The 19,923-nt window shown below is 32.0% G+C and overlaps 4 non-coding genes across 4 annotated transcripts; all 4 read left to right on the forward strand.

The window, feature by feature from the left end:
• Positions 1-6,558: 6,558 nt before the first annotated feature.
• On the forward strand, positions 6,559-6,632 carry TRNAN-GUU (transfer RNA asparagine (anticodon GUU)). The gene has a single exon. It is a non-coding gene; the product is annotated as a tRNA-Asn (tRNA).
• Positions 6,633-9,625: 2,993 nt separating this feature from the next.
• On the forward strand, positions 9,626-9,699 carry TRNAN-GUU (transfer RNA asparagine (anticodon GUU)). Its single transcript has one exon. It is a non-coding gene; the product is annotated as a tRNA-Asn (tRNA).
• A 2,544-nt stretch (positions 9,700-12,243) lies between these two features.
• TRNAN-GUU (transfer RNA asparagine (anticodon GUU)) lies at positions 12,244-12,317 on the forward strand. The gene has a single exon. It is a non-coding gene; the product is annotated as a tRNA-Asn (tRNA).
• A 2,681-nt stretch (positions 12,318-14,998) lies between these two features.
• TRNAN-GUU (transfer RNA asparagine (anticodon GUU)) lies at positions 14,999-15,072 on the forward strand. The gene has a single exon. It is a non-coding gene; the product is annotated as a tRNA-Asn (tRNA).
• Positions 15,073-19,923: the final 4,851 nt, after the last annotated feature.

Below are 19,923 nucleotides of genomic sequence, written 5' to 3' on the forward strand. Positions count from 1 at the left end.
CTAGTCATAAATTCTGTTACTGGCTGTTTACATGTATTTAAAAAAAACATCAATTTGAATATCGAACATTAGCTTCTACGATAAAAAATAGACCTCATTCTAATTGTGATTTTTATTTAGAAATTATTTTTTTCAAAATTATCGTATATTTTTTTAACAGAACTTATGGCAAGACTGTGTATTTAAAAATTCAATTTATTTTACAAACCAAAGAGAGTAATTATTATTAAAAATTGACAAACAACAGATTTTTATAAGTATTATCTTCAAAAATTAAAATTACTTTGTTATAATTATTTCTAAACGGTTTTATTTAGTTCGACCCGTACGGAATTTATTTTTTTTGGGTCAAAATTAGAAATTGTAATTTAAACAACTCCCGTTGTCAGATTGATCTGAAATTTGGTACACACATTTAATTTAGATGACAATACAATATAATATAATAAAATCAATAACATTATAAATCTAAGATGGCCGCCGATATTTTTCCTTAACCCCCTCAATATGGGTATAACACGATGGTAAAACACGATGATTATGTCAAAATTTAAAATTCAAGATGAACGCCGTTCCAATATGGCGGACTAGGTACATATTTTTCCACAACCACCACAATATGGGTTTAAAAAACCGTTTAACTTAAAAGTTTTTTAAATGTATTTAACTAATTTTTCTTATATTTTAATGTTAGCATCATAAGTTGAATGTGAAAAGTTGCATCGCGGGTTCAATTCCCGGGATACAGTCTTATATAATTCACAGTTTCCATTAAATATGTAGGATTGCCACAGCTCACAAACAAAATTTTAGATAATTAGCAACAGCGTCTTTTGCGCAATATAATATTACACTGAAATCGCACAACCGCCTGTCAACTTTGGCAATTATGGTATATCTTACTCATAGATATTTTTGGATACTCGTTTCTTGCAGTGGGCAAATATAGTCTGAAACATAGCTACTCAATAAAAGCAAATAACATAACGTGATTTTAGATATTCTCTGTTCCTTCAGGTGAAATATTCCACTCTGCTGAAATCAATATAAATTACAAGTTATTTTACTTAAGTAAACAAAAATATGTACATACTTATATAATATAGTAATAAATCTTATAATTAAATACAAGATATAATTAATCTTTAATAACCTAGAGTTTCAATTTTGATACCAATCTTTTAAACCGAATGTTCACATTACTATTAGTTTTTTTTTATAGGTTGGCTGTACGTATTTTACTGTTGTATAATATTCTTTCCAACGAAATTAAAAAAAATCTATTTTTCCCTTCATCTAGACCCTCAAGCAAACACAGTAATATTAAAAAAAAATCACTTTCGTAAATCAGGCTACTAAGGATTAATGTATTTCTCACCAATACGCAACTGTAAACACTATACTTCTTATGTCATTGCATACTTTGAGCATTACATGCTATACAAAGTTCATATATACCGAATTATGCCTAATTTTGTAATTTAAAATATATATAATTAAATCTAATTTTGTTGATTTGTATACAAAATAAACGCTTCATCTCTTATGTCTATTAAAAAACTTAATTTCGCCAAGCATACCTCGTATTATCATAGTTATGTGACATAGTACCTTCCAGTGGATGTCTATGGGCTGATACGACGACAATTGGGACATTATATCTGCAGGTACACCAAAGTGTAAAAAAAAAACTGTATGTCGATCTCACAAAATAAGTGATCATAAATTTTATATTGGTTGTATCTTTGTATATATTAATATTTATTAATAATAAAGTCCACAATTAAGTAGATATTTTTAAATATTAATTTAAATAAAGGAAAGGTATTTTCTATAATAAGCTAATAAAATAGAGCTTAACCTCCTAATTCAAGTAACAAATTAATTAGTCTGCACTAAGTTTACATTATTATAACATTACAGAGAGATAGTTAATTCCATTAATACCAAGGGGTATACGGGTATATCTCTAGAGAGATTAAACGTACCTTTTGGGACGGGAGATGAACAAGCAAGAGATATAACATCACTAAATATCCGATGATATTTAGTTAAATTGTTATTTTTACTAAGTTAAAAAACTATCTAATATATAAAGTTCTCGTGTCACGGTGTTCGAACTTGAACTCCTCCGAAACGGCTTGACCGATTTTTACCAAATTTTATATGCGTATTCAGTAAGTCTGAGAATCGACTACTATCTATTTTCCATACCCCTAAGTGGTAAGGGTGATCCACCCCTAAATTTTTATATATTTTAGACATTTTTTTTAGATTTTTTTTCTTTTATTATGATACAACATACAAAAATGCATACAACCCTAAATTTTCACCCCTCTACGATTAACCCTTATTTTTTATTTGTTAATTAAAAACTTTAATTTTTTTTGCAAAACAACGTTTGCGGGATCAGCTAGTATTATATATAATTAAACGATGGGCCTGATAATAAGGCTTAAATGTCACAAAGAGATCAATGGAGAGGGCTATATTTTACAGCGAGATGCGAGAAATGAAAAGATACGCAGTAGAATTAATATCACCAACGTAACTCTAAGAATTGCTCTTCTGGAGTAATGCGCGGGGCACAATCGCTTGATGACCGTTGGGGCTGAGAGGTTTTCGAGTGGAGACCACAAGCCTGTAGATGAGGCATGGGTAGGCTCTCTAGTAGTTGGAACGATGACATAATTAAAGTAACTGGCAGTTGCTGAATGCTCAACCATCGGCTGAAAAGAAGAAGAATAAAACAATATGAGGTACTTTCGTATTAATGCAACCGCGGCATAAAATTTACCTTAAAAATCAGATATTTTTATTTATTATTGTATTATATTTATAATATTTATTAAACCTTTTTTATTATAAGTATAAATGTTATATACGTATGTATGTATGTCTATGTATGTTCATTTGTTTGTGAATGTGTATTTTTTTGTACACGTGAACTACCCTTTATAAGTACTATTATCTTTTCCTTACTATGGTTGTCTGTAAGAGATTGCCTTGTGTGATAAGACCGCCCATTGTACTTTTCTGTATATTATTGTAGCCGTATATTATGTATCTTATCGTGTACAATAAAGAATATTAAATAAAAAATAAAAAGGTTCTACCGTGACACATCACTGTAACTGTACTGTAACTGATGAATAAATATAAAATGAAACACTTATAAAAGGAAAGAATAAAAGAAATTGAGAAGAATGGAAGTGAGTGTAGAATAAAGATAAAACGATGAAAAAATTATTTGTAAATAAAGTCACTGTCCCAAACAAAACAGGGGTATGAGAGGCTCCCAATACCGGGGCCAAAAAAAAAATGAAACACTTTTCATAAAATCAAACACTTTAAAAGTCAAACCTACACCTGCCTTCTTGTTTTATCGGCTTGTTAATAGAATTTTTTCCGCGGTGGCTTTAATACGTTAGTACCCAATATGATATCTAATAGATTCAGGCGTTACTTTGCGGGAGTCCATCTTAAGTAAGAAAAGGACTAACACAGCTACTTCCATGTTCGATTAGACTCGGTGTTTGGCACTAATAAGTGTAACATTACTCTTGAGTATGCCCCGTGGAGGGGTGAAACACGTGTCGAGTGATTTAACGGTGGTAGTTGTGTACTTCGCATTGTTTGCCGCATGCGCATTTATCAGTAAGCTGGCGGGCGGTGCACTTTATTGCACGACTACTGCTATATAGCGGAAGTAGCTATATATCAGTCCTTTTCTTACTTAGGATGGACTTCCGCAAAGTAACGCCTGAATCTATTAGATATTTAAGGGTTTATAGTGCAGGAAGTCTGAAAGATAAATAACTCCAGACTTATGAATAATGTTAGACGGAATATCATTAGCTTTAAGATTTTTCATTTGTTTTTTAAAGGCACTAGAAGGCCAAAGACAGATTAACATACTATGTTTAGCAAGGTTATTGCAGAGACTACGGAATCATTTGATATTGTAAAATATGTATTATTTTTACTAATCTCTATCGTCCTAAGGATTGCATATTGTACACAAATGTAAAGTATTTTTTGGATAATTATTATATCTTACTATTGACGTTTGTACAAAGTAGTTCAGAGCTATGATAACAACGGCAGAGGACTGAGAGTTGCGATAGTCGATCGCAGGTTCTATTTCTGCGATACAACCTTATATAATTCACATTATGTGCATGTTATGTATGATTACCACTTATCAGAAACATGTTTCCGGAGGATGGCCAGTAGCATCCTCTGCGTACCATAATACCACACTGCGATTGTCAATCCCTCTGCCAACCTTGGCGATTATGGTACATCCTTCCATAGATATCTTTCTGGGAGGCCTAAAACATGCAGTGGGCGTTTTAAGGGTTGAGAATAGAGCTTATTGTAAAGATATTTAATCTTTGTTTATACGTGAAGGCGTTGAGAACTTTTTGTTGTATGAAATTGACACCACGTACACATTTATTATAAATTGTTTCTCTATAATTTGCTATAGTTTTAAAATAAAAACCCACTTGACAATTCATCAGGCTTAATATTAGGTCATAAAAGCCTTTTATTTTCTTATCTATCTACTCCCATCGTAAAATACGGACTTGTAGTCATTCAACGGCTTTAAGAGCCCATTTAACTTTAATTCTATAAACTTAATACGTTTTACTTTCAACGTTACTTAACCTATAAATCTAAATTAAAAACTAACTAAGATAACTCTATCTCAAGGAACACATTTGTATAAAAAATATTTTACAAGTACAATACCAGGCGATAAATATTGCACATCGATCTTTGGAAAGAGACAATCAGCTAATTTCGGCTTTGTAGAGCACCATCTCTGTCCCACACCACCTATATCACCTCTTGTCAGTTGTTGTATTTCGTGCGATTGAGATAATGTTCATTCAGAAAAAGACTAAATGAAACTAATGTTTATGTCGATTCGCTATATTCGTAATGTAGAAAAATGTTGTCGACATACCTAAAAGTTGAACTAAACGGTTTGAAAGCTCGTTTTTAGTGAGTCTCCAAGATTTGGAACGACCTGCCTGGGCCTATTTCTCCTGATAAGTTAAACTCTGGAGCCTTTAAGAGTAGAGTGAACAGGTTTCTTTTGGACGGGCGTGTACCACCTTCGTCTTCATCGACACTTTCCTTCAGATGTGATGGATGACAAACGCCTATTCCATTACAACTACATAAAAATATTATATTATAATTTATGATTGGTAAGTATTTATGTTAACCTATCTCACACATTATCTTCTTCTCCTGTTCTGCTTTCTACTGTATTGTGGAAAGACATACATACGACTTCTAAACCTGCTTTATCTTATATGCTAACTTAATCTATCTTTATACATTACAATTCACTTATTCTATAACTATTTTTATTTTTACTTTGTGTGAGTGCGATCTATTTTCAAAATTGATGGAATTTGTCACACTCCTACATTTCAGACGATCGACGTCGACAAGGCATCTGTCTCATTCAAAGATGGCACGGTGACAGGTCCTGTGCTGCTCGAATCCAGGGAATTTTCGAGACCTATGTGTCCACCCAGAAGGCAGTCTATCCACGCATCTAGCAACTCATGGTTGCTACTCGATAACCTTACTACTCCAAAGCATATAAAACGCTTACAAACTAAATAATATCGTTTATGTGCATTAAATTGAGAATATAGTGGTGATATTTAATATATAGCCTCATTTAGAAATGGAAATTGTATTGAACTATTGTTTAGGTCGATTCCCTATAATTACAGTGTTGTAATAAATTACCGTTTATTTTGGGGTTTTAACATACAGAATGATTGTAAATAAGTAAAGTAAATTTAAGCTTGTTTGCTGACAAATGATTTATATATTTACACTTTTAAAGCTATAGCTTATTTTCAATTACCCAGTATAAAGTTATCACTCAAAAATACATGAATTGTTTTTTATTGTGACGATCTTTCGAGAAGGCCTATGACTTGCAGAGGGCGTGTTTCAGCTGAAAAGAATATGGCTTGAAAAATTTATTTTTTCTATTGACATGTGATAGACTAAATACTTCTGGCACAAATTATATAAGAAAAGGACCTATATTTAGCCACTTCCGCACATGCAGTGGTAGTCGTGCAACAAAGTGCACCGCACGCCAGCCTGCTGATAAATGCGTTTGCGGCAAACAATGCGAACTAAACAACCGCCACCGTTAATTCACTCAACACGTGTTTCACCCCTCCACGGGGCATGTTCAGGAGTTATGTTACACCGATTAGTGCCAAACACAGAGTGAATTTTTGAGTGCATGTGCGGAAGTGGCTACATATTGGTCCTTTTCTTACTTAGGATGGACTTCCGTAAGGTAACGCCTGATTCCATTAAAAAAATATAATATGCAGAAATCTGAATTATTGAAAATTCATTTTCTTAATATATTTCCAATAAGTCATTAATAATTTATATTATAATTAAATTTTGATGATTAGTACTATATGTCAATTGTCAGCAAATGGGTATATATATGAGATGAACTATGAAACTTTTATGATCATTTATAAACACTCTGTATAAGCCTCCGTGGCGCAATGGGTTAGCGCGTTCGGCTGTTAACCGAAAGGTTGGTGGTTCGAGTCCACCCGGGGGCGCGTTCTTTTTTTAAATACATTAACATCTCGTGCCTTTTCGTACCTTGTGACGTCAATTTTAAATGTAATATATTGTTTATGTGACGTCATCGTCAATGGCTTCAGAATCTTAAGGCCACCTGCTATCTGTTCCGCGTGCCACTGCTGCCCGCTGCCACTTGAACCACTTTTTTCATTCTTTAATACGAATGGCTCTGATGATGTTACAGTTCAAAATATTTTAATGTATGCGGTAGATGAATGGAATTAAACACCGGTGTCAATGCCAATACGAACATGAAAAAATACTACGTTTTTTGTTCTTTTTTTATGAATATTTTAAATTATTCATTATCATTATTTCAGTTGTAGCACGGCATCACTTCGGCATTATGTTACGAAGTATACCAGAAAAAAGTTTTTTGTTTATACAAAGTTGTCGTATGCGTAAAAAATCAGGAAGCACCGGCGGATTTATGGATGCATGACATTTTAATGCGTTTGCCTTAGGCAAAGCCTGAATAAATAAAATATAACCTAACGCCGGAACAAGATAACAGTATTTTCAAAGTAATAAAATAGACCCACTCGCATCCTATCGAAATTTATTTAGTTTCGGCTAAGTCTTTGCCATTTTCCGGTTAATATTTCACGGTCAATAGTTTCCTATTTGATAAATTATAATATGAATTGTGTAAAGAATAAATATACTTGTAGTTTTGGTGTATAAACGCTTTGTATTTGCCAGAATTGAATTGGATTCGGGTCATGTGGAACCGGGCATTTTGTCGATCATTGGTAAAAGCTTAGGCCTTGTGGGCGACCATCGGCTAAAAACAATAATAAACAAGGATTACTAAAAAAAAAATATAAAATGTATTCATACATAAGATTGTTTATTGTTTTAATTCAGGGCTTCTTAAACTATGGGTTGCGTAGCAAAATTCTGGGGTCGTAAGATTTTAATGTCAAATATTTATATATACCATTTTATAACATCACTAGAGTTGACGGAATACACTGTACTTGCAGCGTCTAGACACGCGCATTCGTTGAAGGTTTTAAACTAATATAAATACAATTTCCATAATTTTTGGTACAATTTTTTATTTCAGATTTTTGTATGTTTCAAAACGAATTCCAAAACTATATATTTTCATATGTATATTTATATTGTTACCTAATAAATAAATTATCAAAAAATGTTAATAAATTTTTCTTTTTTATTTGTATGGGGTCGTCAAGAAACTGGCGACCATAATTGGGGTCGTGAATGACAAAAGTTTAAGAAGCCCTGTTTTAATGAAATATTTATCATAATGATAAATGATATACTACACTGGATATTTTTGGCTACATCCATTCAAGCCGAGGTTGATCATCATTGTTGGAAACATTCAATTTTTAATAACATTGTTGCTGTTAAAACATTGTATGTTTTTAAATGGTTTTATTTAGTTCGATCCGTACGGAATTTATTTGATTATTTATTTGGGTCAAAATGAGAAATTAAAATTTAAGCACTTTCCCGTTGTCAGATTGATCTGAAATTTGGTACACAAATTTAATTTAGATGACAATACAATATAATAAAATCAATAACATTATAAATCTAAGATGGCCCCCGATACAAAATGGCGGATTACATATTTTTTCTTAACCCCCTCAATATGGGTATCAAATGAAAGGGCTACATTAGTAAAACACGATGATTATGTTAAAATTTAAAAATCAAGATGGACGCCGTTCCAAAATGGCGGACTAGGTACATATTTTTCCACAACCACCACAATATGGGTATCAAAAAAACCGTTTAACTTAAAAGTTATTTAAATGTATTTATTATGTGTTACATTGCCTTTTATTCAACATCGCCAATTACTGAGGAAATACATTTTCGTTTTCGTTTTTTGTATCAGGTCACATAATCTTGTTATGGTTGGCGGAAAACACTGGATGCGGATAGGTATAAACGGTCTTATTCAAAATCAATGAATATTATGATGGTGAAGATGAAATAAAGCCTTTAAAGATTTTATATTTTTTATTATCTGATCGTCTGATCGATTAAATTCAGAATATTGTAGTGATATTTAAAATACAGCCTCATTTAGAAATGGAAATTGAATTTAACTACTGTTTAGGTCGATTTGCGATAATTATAGTGTTGTAATAAATTACCGTTTATTTCGGGGTAACATACATACAGGATGATTGTAAATAAGTAATAAATGCTTTAAATAAGTGAATTTAAGTTTGTTTGCTGGCAAATGATTTATATATTCATACATTAAAAGCTTTCACGTCTATTTTCCATAACCCTGTATAAAGTTATCACTCAAAAATACGTGATATGTTTTTTATTGTAGCGATCTTTTGAGAAGGCGTATGACTTGCAGAGGGCGTGTTTCAGCTGAAAAGAATATGGCTTGAAGAATTTATTTTTTCTATTGACATGTGATAGACTAATTAATTACTTCTGGCAGTAAAAAGTATACAGGTGCATATAGCAAACAAAAATTAAATAAGAAAAGGACCAATATTTAGCCACTTCCGCACATGCAGTGGTAGTCGCGCAATAAAGTATACCGTCCGCCAGCCCGCTGATAAATGCGTATGCGGCAAATAATGCGAATCACACAACTGCCACCGCCAAATCACTCAACACGTGTTTCACCCCTCCACGGGGCATCTTCAGGAGATATGTTACACCGATTAGTGCCAAACAAAGAGTGACTCTGTGATTGCATGTGCGGAAGTGGCTAAGTATTGGTCCTTTTCTTACTTAGGATGGACTTCCGCAAGGTAACGCCTGATTCCATGAAACAAATTAAATATAATATGCAGAAATCTGATTTTGAAAATACATTTTCTTATTATATTTCCAATAAGTAATTAATAATTTCTGATATAATTAATTTTTGATGATTAGTACTATATATTAATTGTCAGCAAATGGGTTTATATATGAGATGGACTATGAAACTTTTATGATTTATAAACACTCTGTATAAGCCTCCGTGGCGCAATGGGTTAGCGCGTTCGGCTGTTAACCGAAAGGTTGGTGGTTCGAGTCCACCCGGGGGCGCGTTCTCTTTTTAAATACATTAACATCTCGAGCCTTTTCGTACCTTGTGACGTCAATTTTAAACGTAATATATTGTTTAGGTGACGTCATCGTCAATGGCTTAAGATTCTTAAGGTCACCTGCCATCTGTTCCGAATGCCACTGCTGCCCGCTGCCACTTCAACCACTTTTTTCATACTTTAATACGAATGGCTCTGACGATGTTACAGTTCAAAATATTTTAATGTATGCGGTAGATGAATGGAATTGAACACCGGTGTCAATGCCAATACGAGTATGAAAATAAAACCTATGTTTTTTTGTTCTTTTTTATGAAGATTTTAAATTATTCATCATCATTATTTCAGTTGTAGCACGGCCACACCTCGACATTATGTTACGAAGTATTCTAGAAAAAAGTTTTTATTTGTTCATACCAAGTTGTCGTATGCGTAAAAAATCAGGAAGCACCGGCGGATTTATGGATGCATGACATTTTAATGCGTTTGCCTTAGGCAAAGCCTGAATAAATAAATAAAATATAACCTAACGCCGGAACAAGATAACAGTATTTTCAAAGTAATAAAGTAGACCCACTAACATCCTATCGAAATTTATTTAGTTTCGGCTAAGTCTTTGCCATTTTCCGGTCAATATTTCACGGTCAATAGTTTCCTATTTGATAGATTATAATATGAATTGTGTAAAGAATAAATATACTTGTAGTTTTGGTGTACAAACGCATTGTTTTTGCCAGAATTTTATTGGATTCGGGTCATGTAGAACCAATACCATAAAAACAATATTTAACAAGGATTACTAAAAAAAGTATAAAATTTACACATACATAATATGTTTAATGTTTTAATTCAGGTTTCTTAAACTATGGGTCGCGACCCCACATGGCTTCGCGTAGCAAAATTCTGAGGTCGAGAGATTTTAATGTTAAATATTTATATATACCATTTTATAACATCACTGGAGTTGACGGAATACACTATACTTGCAGCGTCTAGACACGCGCATTCGTTGAAGGTTTTAAACTAATATAAATACAGTTTCTATAAATTTTTGTACAATTTTTAATTTTAGATTTTTGTATGTTTCAAAATGAATACCAAAACTATATATTTTCATATGTATATGTATATTGTAACCTAATAAATAAATTATCAAAAAAGGTTAGTTTATATTTCTTTTATATTTGTCCGTCGATGGGGCCGTCAAGAAACTCGCGATCATAAGGTCGTGAATGAGAAAAGTCTAAGAAGCCCTGTTTTAATTAAATATTTATGATAATGATATAAGATACATTACACTGAATATTTTTTGGCTACCTCAGGGCATACAATCAGCAGATAGCCCGCGATCATTGTTGGAAATATGCATTTGATTAATAACATTGTTGCTGTTAAAACATTGTATGGTTTGTATGTTACATTGCCTTTTATTCAACATCGCCAATTACTGAGGAAATACATTTTCGTTTTCGTTTTTTGTATCAGGTCACATAATCTTGTTATGGTTGGCGGAAAACACTGGATGCGGATAGGTATAAACGGTCTTATTCAAAATCAATGAATATTATGATGGTGAAGATGAAATAAAGCCTTTAAAGATTTTATATTTTTTATTATCTGATCGTCTGATCGATTAAATTCAGAATATCGTAGTGATATTTAAAATACAGCCTCATTTAGAAATGGAAATTGAATTGAACTATTGTTTAGGTCGATTTGCGATAATTATAGTGTTGTAATAAATTACCGTTTATTTTGGTGTAACATACAGGTGATTGTAAATAAGTAATAAATTCTTTAAACAAGTGAATTTAAGTTTGTTTGCTGACAAATGATCTATATATTCACACTATAAAGCTTTTACGTCTATTTTCAATTACCCTGTTTAAAGTTATCACTCAAAAATACGTGATATGTTTTTTATTGTGGCGATCTTTTGAGAAGGCGTATGACTTGCAGAGGGCGTGTTTCAGCTAAAAAGAATATGGCTTGAAGAATTTATTTTTTCTATTGACATGTGATAGACTAAATACTTCTGGCACAAATTATATAAGAAAAGGACCAATGTTTAGCATATTCCGCACATGCAGTGGTAGTTGTGCAACAAAGAGCACCGCCCGCCAGCTCGCTTATAAATGCGTATGCGGCAAACAATGCGAATCACACAACTGCCACCGCCAAATCACTCAACACGTGTTTCACCCCTCCACGGGGCATCTTCAGGAGTTATGTTACACCGATTAGTGCCAAACACAGAGACTCTGACTCTGTGAGTGCATGTGGGGAAGTGGCTAAGTATTGGTCCTTTTCTTACTTAGGATGGACTTCCGCAAGGTAACGCCTGATTCCATTAAACAAATTAAATATAATATGCAGAAATCTGAATTTGCAAATTCATTTTCTTATTAAATTTCCAATAAGTAATTAATAATTTCTGAAATATTTATTTTTTGATGATTTGTAATATATATTAATTGTCAACACATGGGTTATATATGAGATGTACTATGAAACTTTTATGATCATTTATAAACACTCTGTATAAGCCTCCGTGGCGCAATAGGTTAGCGCGTTCGGCTGTTAACCGAAAGGTTGGTGGTTCGAGTCCACCCGGGGGCGCGTTCTTTTTTTAAATACATTAACATCTCGAGCCTTTTCGTACCTTGTGACGTCAATTTTAAACGTAATATATTGTTTAGGTGACGTCATCGTCAATGGCTTCAGAATCTTAAGGTCACCTGCCATCTGTTCTGCGTGCCACTGCTGCCCGCTGCCATTTCAACCACTTTTTTCATACTTTTATATACGAATGGCTCTGACGATGTTACAGTTCAAATTATTTTAATATTTGCGATAGATGAATGTAATTGAACACCGGTGTCAATGCCAATACGAGCATGAAAAAAAACCTTTGTTTTTTTGTTATTTTTTTTGTGAAGATTTTAAATTATTCATCATCATTATTTCAGTTATAGTACGGCATCACTTCGACATTATGTAACGAAGTATTCCAGAAAAAAAAATTATTTGTTCATACAAAGTTGTCGTATGCGTAAAAAATCAGGAAGCACCGGCGGATTTATGGATGCATGACATTTTAATGCGTTTGCCTTACGTAAAGCCTGAATAAAATATAACCTAACGCCGGAACAAGATAACAGTATTTTCATAGTAATAAAGTAGACCCACTCACATCCTATCGAAATTTATTTAGTTTCGGCTAAGTCTTTGCCATTTTCCGGTCAATATTTCACGGTCAATAGTTTCCTATTTGATAAATTATAATATGAATTGTGTAAAGAATAAATATACTTGTAGTTTTGGTGTATAATCGTTTTGTATTTGCTAGAATTGTATTGGATTCGGGTTATGTAGAACAGGTCATTTTGTTGATCTTTGATAGAAGCTTATGCCTTGTGGGCGACCATCCACTAAAACAATACTAAACAAGGATTACTAAAAAACTATATAAAATGCATACATACATAAGATTGTTTAATGATTAAATTCAGGGCTTCTTAAACTATGGGTCGCGTAGTAAAATTCTGGGGCGAGAGATTTTAATGTCAAATATTTATATATACCATTTTATAACATCACTAGAGTTGACGGAATACACTGTACTTGCAGCGTCTAGACACGCGCATTCGTTTAAGGTTTTAAACTAATATAAACACAATTTCTATACTTTTTTGTGCAATTTTTAATTTTAGATTTTTGTATGTTTCAAAATGAATTCCAAAACTATATATTTAAATAAATTATCAAAAAATGTTAGTTTATATATCTTTTATATTTGTCCGTCGATGGGGCCGTCAAGAAACTCGCGATCATAAATAGGGTCGTGAATGAGAAAAGTCTAAGAAGCCCTGTTTTAATTAAATATTTATGATAATGATATAAGATACATTACACTGAATATTTTTTGGCTACCTCAGGGCATACAATCAGCAGATAGCCCGCGATCATTGTTGGAAATATGCATTTGATTAATAACATTGTTGCTGTTAAAACATTGTGTGGTTTGTATGTTACATTGCCTTTTATTCAACATCGCCAATTACTGAGGAAATACATTTTCGTTTTCGTTTTTTGTATCAGGTCACATAATCTTGTTATGATTGGCGGAAAACACTGGATGCGGATAGGTATAAACGGTCTAATTCAAAGTCAATGAAAATTATGATGGTGAAGATGAAATAAAGCCTTTAAAGATTTTATATTTTTTATTATCTGATCGTCTGATCGATGTTCACTGCAAGGCATATGTCTCATTCAAAGATCGCACGATCACAGGTCCTGTGCTGCTCGAATCCAGAGACTTTCCGAGACCTATGTGTCCACCCAGAAGGCAGTCTATCCATGCATCTACCGGATCATGATTGCCATTCAATAATCTTACGACTCCAAAGCATACAAAACGCTTACAAACTAAATTATTTCGTTTATGTGCATTAAATTCAGAATATCGTAGTGATATTTAACATACAGCCTTATTAAGAAATGGAAATTGAATTGAACTATTGTTTAGGTCGATTTGCTATAATTATAGTGTTGTACTAAATTACCGTTTATTTCGGGGTAACACACAGGATGAGTGTAAATAAGTAATAAATGCTTTATATATATGACAAATTATTTATATATTCACTCTAATAAAGCTTTTACGTCTATTTTCAATTATCTTGTATAAAGTTATCACTAAAAAATACGTGATATGTTTTTTATTGTTGCGATCTTTTGAGAAGGCGTATGACTTGCAGAGGGCGTAAAAAGTATACAGGTGCATATAGCAATCACAAATTAAATAAGAAAAGGACCAATATTTAGCCACTTCCGCACATGCAGTGGTAGTCGTGCAACAAAGTGCACCGCCCGCCGGCCCGCTGATAAATGCGTATGCGGCAAACAATGCGAATCACACAACTGCAACCGCAAAATCACTCAACACGTTTTTCACGTTCCATGGGGCATCTTCAGGAGTTATGTTACACCGTTTAGTGCCAAACACAGAGTGTCTCTGTGAGTGCATTTGCGGAAGTGGCTAAATATTGGTCCTTTTCTTACTTAGGATGGACTTATGCAAGGTAACGCCTGATTCCATTAAACAAATTAAATATAATATGCAGAAATCTGAATTTTTTAAATTAATTTTCTTATTATATTTCCAATAAGTAATTAATAATTTCTAAAATAATTATTTTTTTAAGAATTGTACTATATATTAATTGTCAGCAAATGGGTTTATATATGAGATGGACTATGAAACTTTTATGAACATTTATAAACACTCTGTATAAGCCTCCGTGGCGCAATGGGTTAGCGCGTTCGGCTGTTAACCGAAAGGTTGGTGGTTCGAGTCCACCCAGGGGCGCGTTCTTTTTTTAAATACATTAACATCTCGTGCCTTTTCGTACCTTGTGACGTCAATTTTAAATGTAATACATTGTTTATATGACGTCATCATCAATGGCTTCAGAATCTTAAGGCCACCTTCTATCTGTTCCGCGTGCCACTGCTGCCCGCTGCCACTTGAACCACTTTTTTCATACTTTAATACGAATGGCTCTGACGATGTTACAGTTCAAATTATTTTAATGTATGCGGTAGATGAATGGATTTAAACACCAGTGTCAATGCCAATACGAACATGAAAAAAAAGCTATGTTTTTTGTTTTTTTTTTTTATGAAGATTTTAAATCATTCATTATCATTATTTCAGTTGTAGTACGGTCAGACCTCGACATTATGTTACAAAGTATTCCAGAAAAAAGTTTTTTACTTGTTCATACAAAGTTGTCGTATGCGTAAAAAATCAGGAAGCACCGGCGGATTTATGGATGCATGACATTTTAATGCGTTTGCCTTAGGTAAAGCCTGAATAAATAAATAAAATATAACCTAACGCCGGAACAAGATAACAGTATTTTCTTAGTAATAAAGTAGACCCACTCGCATCCTATCGAAATTTATTTAGTTTCGGCTAAGTCTTTGCCATTTTTCGGTCAATATTTCACGGTCAATAGATTCCTATTTGATAAATTATAATACGAATTGAGTAAAGAATAAATATACTTGTAGTTTTGGTGTATAAACGCTTTGTATTTGACAGAATTGTATTGGATTCGGGTCATGTAGAACAGGTCATTTTGTCGATCTTTGGTAAGAGCTTATGTAGGCGACCATCGGCTAGAACTATTTTAAAAAAGGATTACTAAAAAAATATAAAATCTATACATACATAAGATTGTTTAATGTTTTTATCCAGGGCTTCTTAAACTATGGGTTGCGTAGCAAAATTCTGGGGTCGTAAGATTTTAATGTCAAATATTTATATATACCATTTTATAACATCACTAGAGTTGACGGAATACACTGTACTTGCAGCGTCTAGACACGCGCATTCGTTGAAGGTTTTAAACTAATATAAATACAATTTCCATAATTTTTAGTACAATTTTTTATTTCAGATTTTTGTGTGTTTCAAAACGAATTCCAAAACTACTATATACTACTACTATATTTTGTATATTTATATTGTTACCTAATAAATAAATTATCAAAAAATGTTAATTAAATTTTCTTTTATATTTGTATGGGGTCGTCAAGAAACTCGCGATCATAAATAGGGGTCGTGAATGAGAAAAGTTTAAGAAGCCCTGTTTTATTTAAATATTTACCATAATGATAAATGATATACTACACTGGATATTTTTGGCTACATCCATTCAAGTCGAGGTTGGTCATCATTGTTGGAGGAAACATTCAATTTTTAATAACATTGTTGCTGTTAAAACACTGTATGTTTTTAAACGGTTTTATTTACTTCGATCCGTACGGAATTTATTTGTTTATTTATTTGGGTCAAAATTAGAAATTGAAATTTAAGCACTTTCCCGTTGTCAGATTGATCTGAAATTTGGTACACACATTTAATTTAGATGACAATACAATATAATAAAATGAATAACATTATAAATCTAAGATGGCCGCCGATACAAAATGGGGGATTACATATTTTTTCTTAACCCCCTCAATATGGGTATCGAATGAAAGGGCTACATTAGTAAAACACGATGATTATGTCAAAATTTAAAATTCAAGATGGACGCCGTTCGAAAATGGCGGTCTAGGTACATATTTTTTCACAACCACCACAATATGGGTATCAAAAAAACCGTTTAACTTAAAAGTTTTTAAATGTATTTATTATGTGTTACATTGCCTTTTATTCAATATCGCCAATTACTGAGGAAATACATTTTCGTTTTCGTTTATTGTATCAAGGCACATAATCTTGTTATGGTTAGCGGAAAACACTGGATGCAGATAAGGTTTCAAACGGTCTTATTCAAAGTCAATGGAAGCGGCCTATGACCAGTAATGGGTCACTGCTGAAATTATGATGGTGAAGATGAAATAAAGCTTTTAAAGATATTATATTTTTTATTTCTTTTTATCTGATCCTAGGTAAAGAAATATAAATATATAAAAGTAAAGAATTTCGAATTTTCGACTGTGAAATATTTGATATCAAACAAAATGTTTAGACTTTGATTTCATATTTCTTTTCCTTTGACCCTATTTAACTGAAATAATTTGTTTAAATAAATTCGTCGAGACATTTACAAATTTTTCGCTTATCAACATATTTGTCAATTTATTTTTTGTATATAAAAAAGCGCTTAAAGAAATTATCGTTCGTTTTCTTCTATTCATTCTCTCCTAAGATCAGTGAGCTGTACGAAATATCAAAATAAAATTCATCATTTAAACAATATTATTTTAAAAAAAGTTAATCCGCATAATTTTTATTAAATATTTTATTTTTAAAAGTTAATTATTTATTAAAATTTCTTTATATTTTATTTAGAAATAAAAATTCTGCCCTCGGACACTTTTATAAATATTAGGGGGACCGGATAGTAGTGCCACATTCTTAAGTTAAATTCACACGACTAGTTTTATTTATAATGAACAATATATTCACCTTCGTTTTCAACAACCTTTTGCCATCTAGTATAAATGGCGGAGCGGTAAAAATCGTTCAGTTTTTATGTAAAATACTAGCTGATCCCGCAAACGTTGTTTTGAAAAAAAAAATTAAAGTTTTTAATTAACAAATGTAAGATAAGGGTTGATCGTAGAGGGGTGAAAATTTAGGTTTGTATGTATTTTTGTATGCTGTATCATAATAAAATAAAAACCAAAAAAATTGTCTAAAAAATTAAAAATAAAATTTAGGGGTGGACCACCCTTATCACTTAGGGGTATGGAAAATAGATAGTAGCCGATTCATACTGAATACGCATGTAAAATTTGGTAAAAATCGGTCAAGCCGTTTCGGAGGAGTTCAAGTTCGAACACCGTGACACGAGAATTTTATATATTAGATGTCGACAGAAACGACATTATCTTCGGGATCCCTAATATTTAGTTTTTGTTTGATATTTAGTAAGTTTCAGTGTAATGTATAATGCATAGGGGGATAAGTGTTTAGTCGTTACTGAAATGATATCAAAAGGACAATTTCTCACGACGAAGTCGTTGACTTTAATAGCTTCGAAAACTGACATGTCACGGTCCATTTACTTAATGTTCACTTCGCAGTGCGCTACATGAGAACTATGTTTCTCAAACTATCGCGAGCATTGTTTATTTGACTTTTATTAATTACGTACAATTTAAATTGTACTGTGCACTATTTTTAAATTATTCATTCAATTCCATTTACAAAACTGACGGGCTTCTACGTTTATTTTTTCATTTATTTAAAAACATTTCATACATATATCTTATATATAAAATACTCGTGTCACGGTGTTCGAACTTGAACTCCTCTGAAACGGCTTGACCGATTTGTACCAAATTTTACATGCGTATTCAGTATGTCTGAGAATCGGCTACTATCTATTTTCCAAGGTTGGTCCACCCCTAAATTTTATTTTTAATTTTTTAGACAATTTTTTTGGTTTCTATTTTATTATGATACAGCATACAAAAATACATACAAACTTAAATTTTCACCCCTCTACGATCAACCCTTATCTTACATTTGTTAATTAAAAACTTTAATTTTTTTTGCAAAACAACGTTTGCGGGATCAGCTAGTATATATATATATATAACGTCTTATGCCGATTGCATATTATAACAGTTAAAAGTTGCAGCGGTATAGAGATAAATTATCACGTTGACTGTCACGGCAATTTTCAGAAATCTAGACTAAAATGACAATTTGATTTAATAATATTATGTCATTAAAAATCTAATTCTAGTGTACAGTTAACATCAAAAAGCATGAAAAAGTTTTTATTTTATTTTAATTTTCTGCTTTTAATCTAGTTTACTTACATTTTTGTTCATTATTAAAGTAAGTTTTCTGTTCGTGCAAGCTAGGATTGATTTTCTTTCTTTTCCCAGAAGCCTTCAATCGATATTAGCTCTGATATATTTGTTATATAATTGTAGCTGCACAAAAATGGCAAGTAAATACAGGACGACATAACTCGCAGTTGGCAGTCAACGTGTAAAATGAATTCACATTTTAAGATATTATAGAAAATATCATAAAAGAGAAAAAATTAATAAGATAGAAAAAAATAAGATAATAAAACACCTAACATAAACGTTTATTTTTCATTTATTTCCATATAATCAATGTGAAGTCCTTCTAAGTCCTTCTGAACCTATTGTTTTTAGTATAAATCACAATGCGCTTCTTCAACTCGATTTGATTCAATTTTCCACGTCAATGCTACCAAAATATGAAACAATTCAGGGTATAATAAGTTATTTAAGTGGATTATTCTATACATAGGCGAATTTTAACTTGTTTTTTCGGCACCTTGGTAATAAAACGGTTGTATAGTATTTTATATATATACTTTATTTTAATTACAATAATAATTCCGACAACACCGTGATTACTTTCAACTCTTAATTTCTCTCGTAATTATGACCATAATTACATAACAAACATTGCAATATCTCTCTAACGATATATTATTAGTCCACAAAAACATCTAAAATTATTAAAAAACAAAGATACTTTATACAAGAAACAAAAATAAACTGTATACTCTTAGTTTTAGTCTTGAATATTAAATAAATCACAGGCACAAGGTATGCGTATGTACAATAAAATTTCAAAAACAATTTCAGATCTGCCACTTAAGAGATTTAAAACCAATTAAAAAAAATATTATGGAAAAAATGAAAATTA

Source organism: Battus philenor, unplaced genomic scaffold (genome assembly GCF_028537555.1).
Source record: "Battus philenor isolate CCGP_79_NKW_IND1 unplaced genomic scaffold, ilBatPhil1.0.hap1 SCAF_24, whole genome shotgun sequence".
Classification (NCBI taxonomy): domain Eukaryota; kingdom Metazoa; phylum Arthropoda; class Insecta; order Lepidoptera; family Papilionidae; genus Battus; species Battus philenor.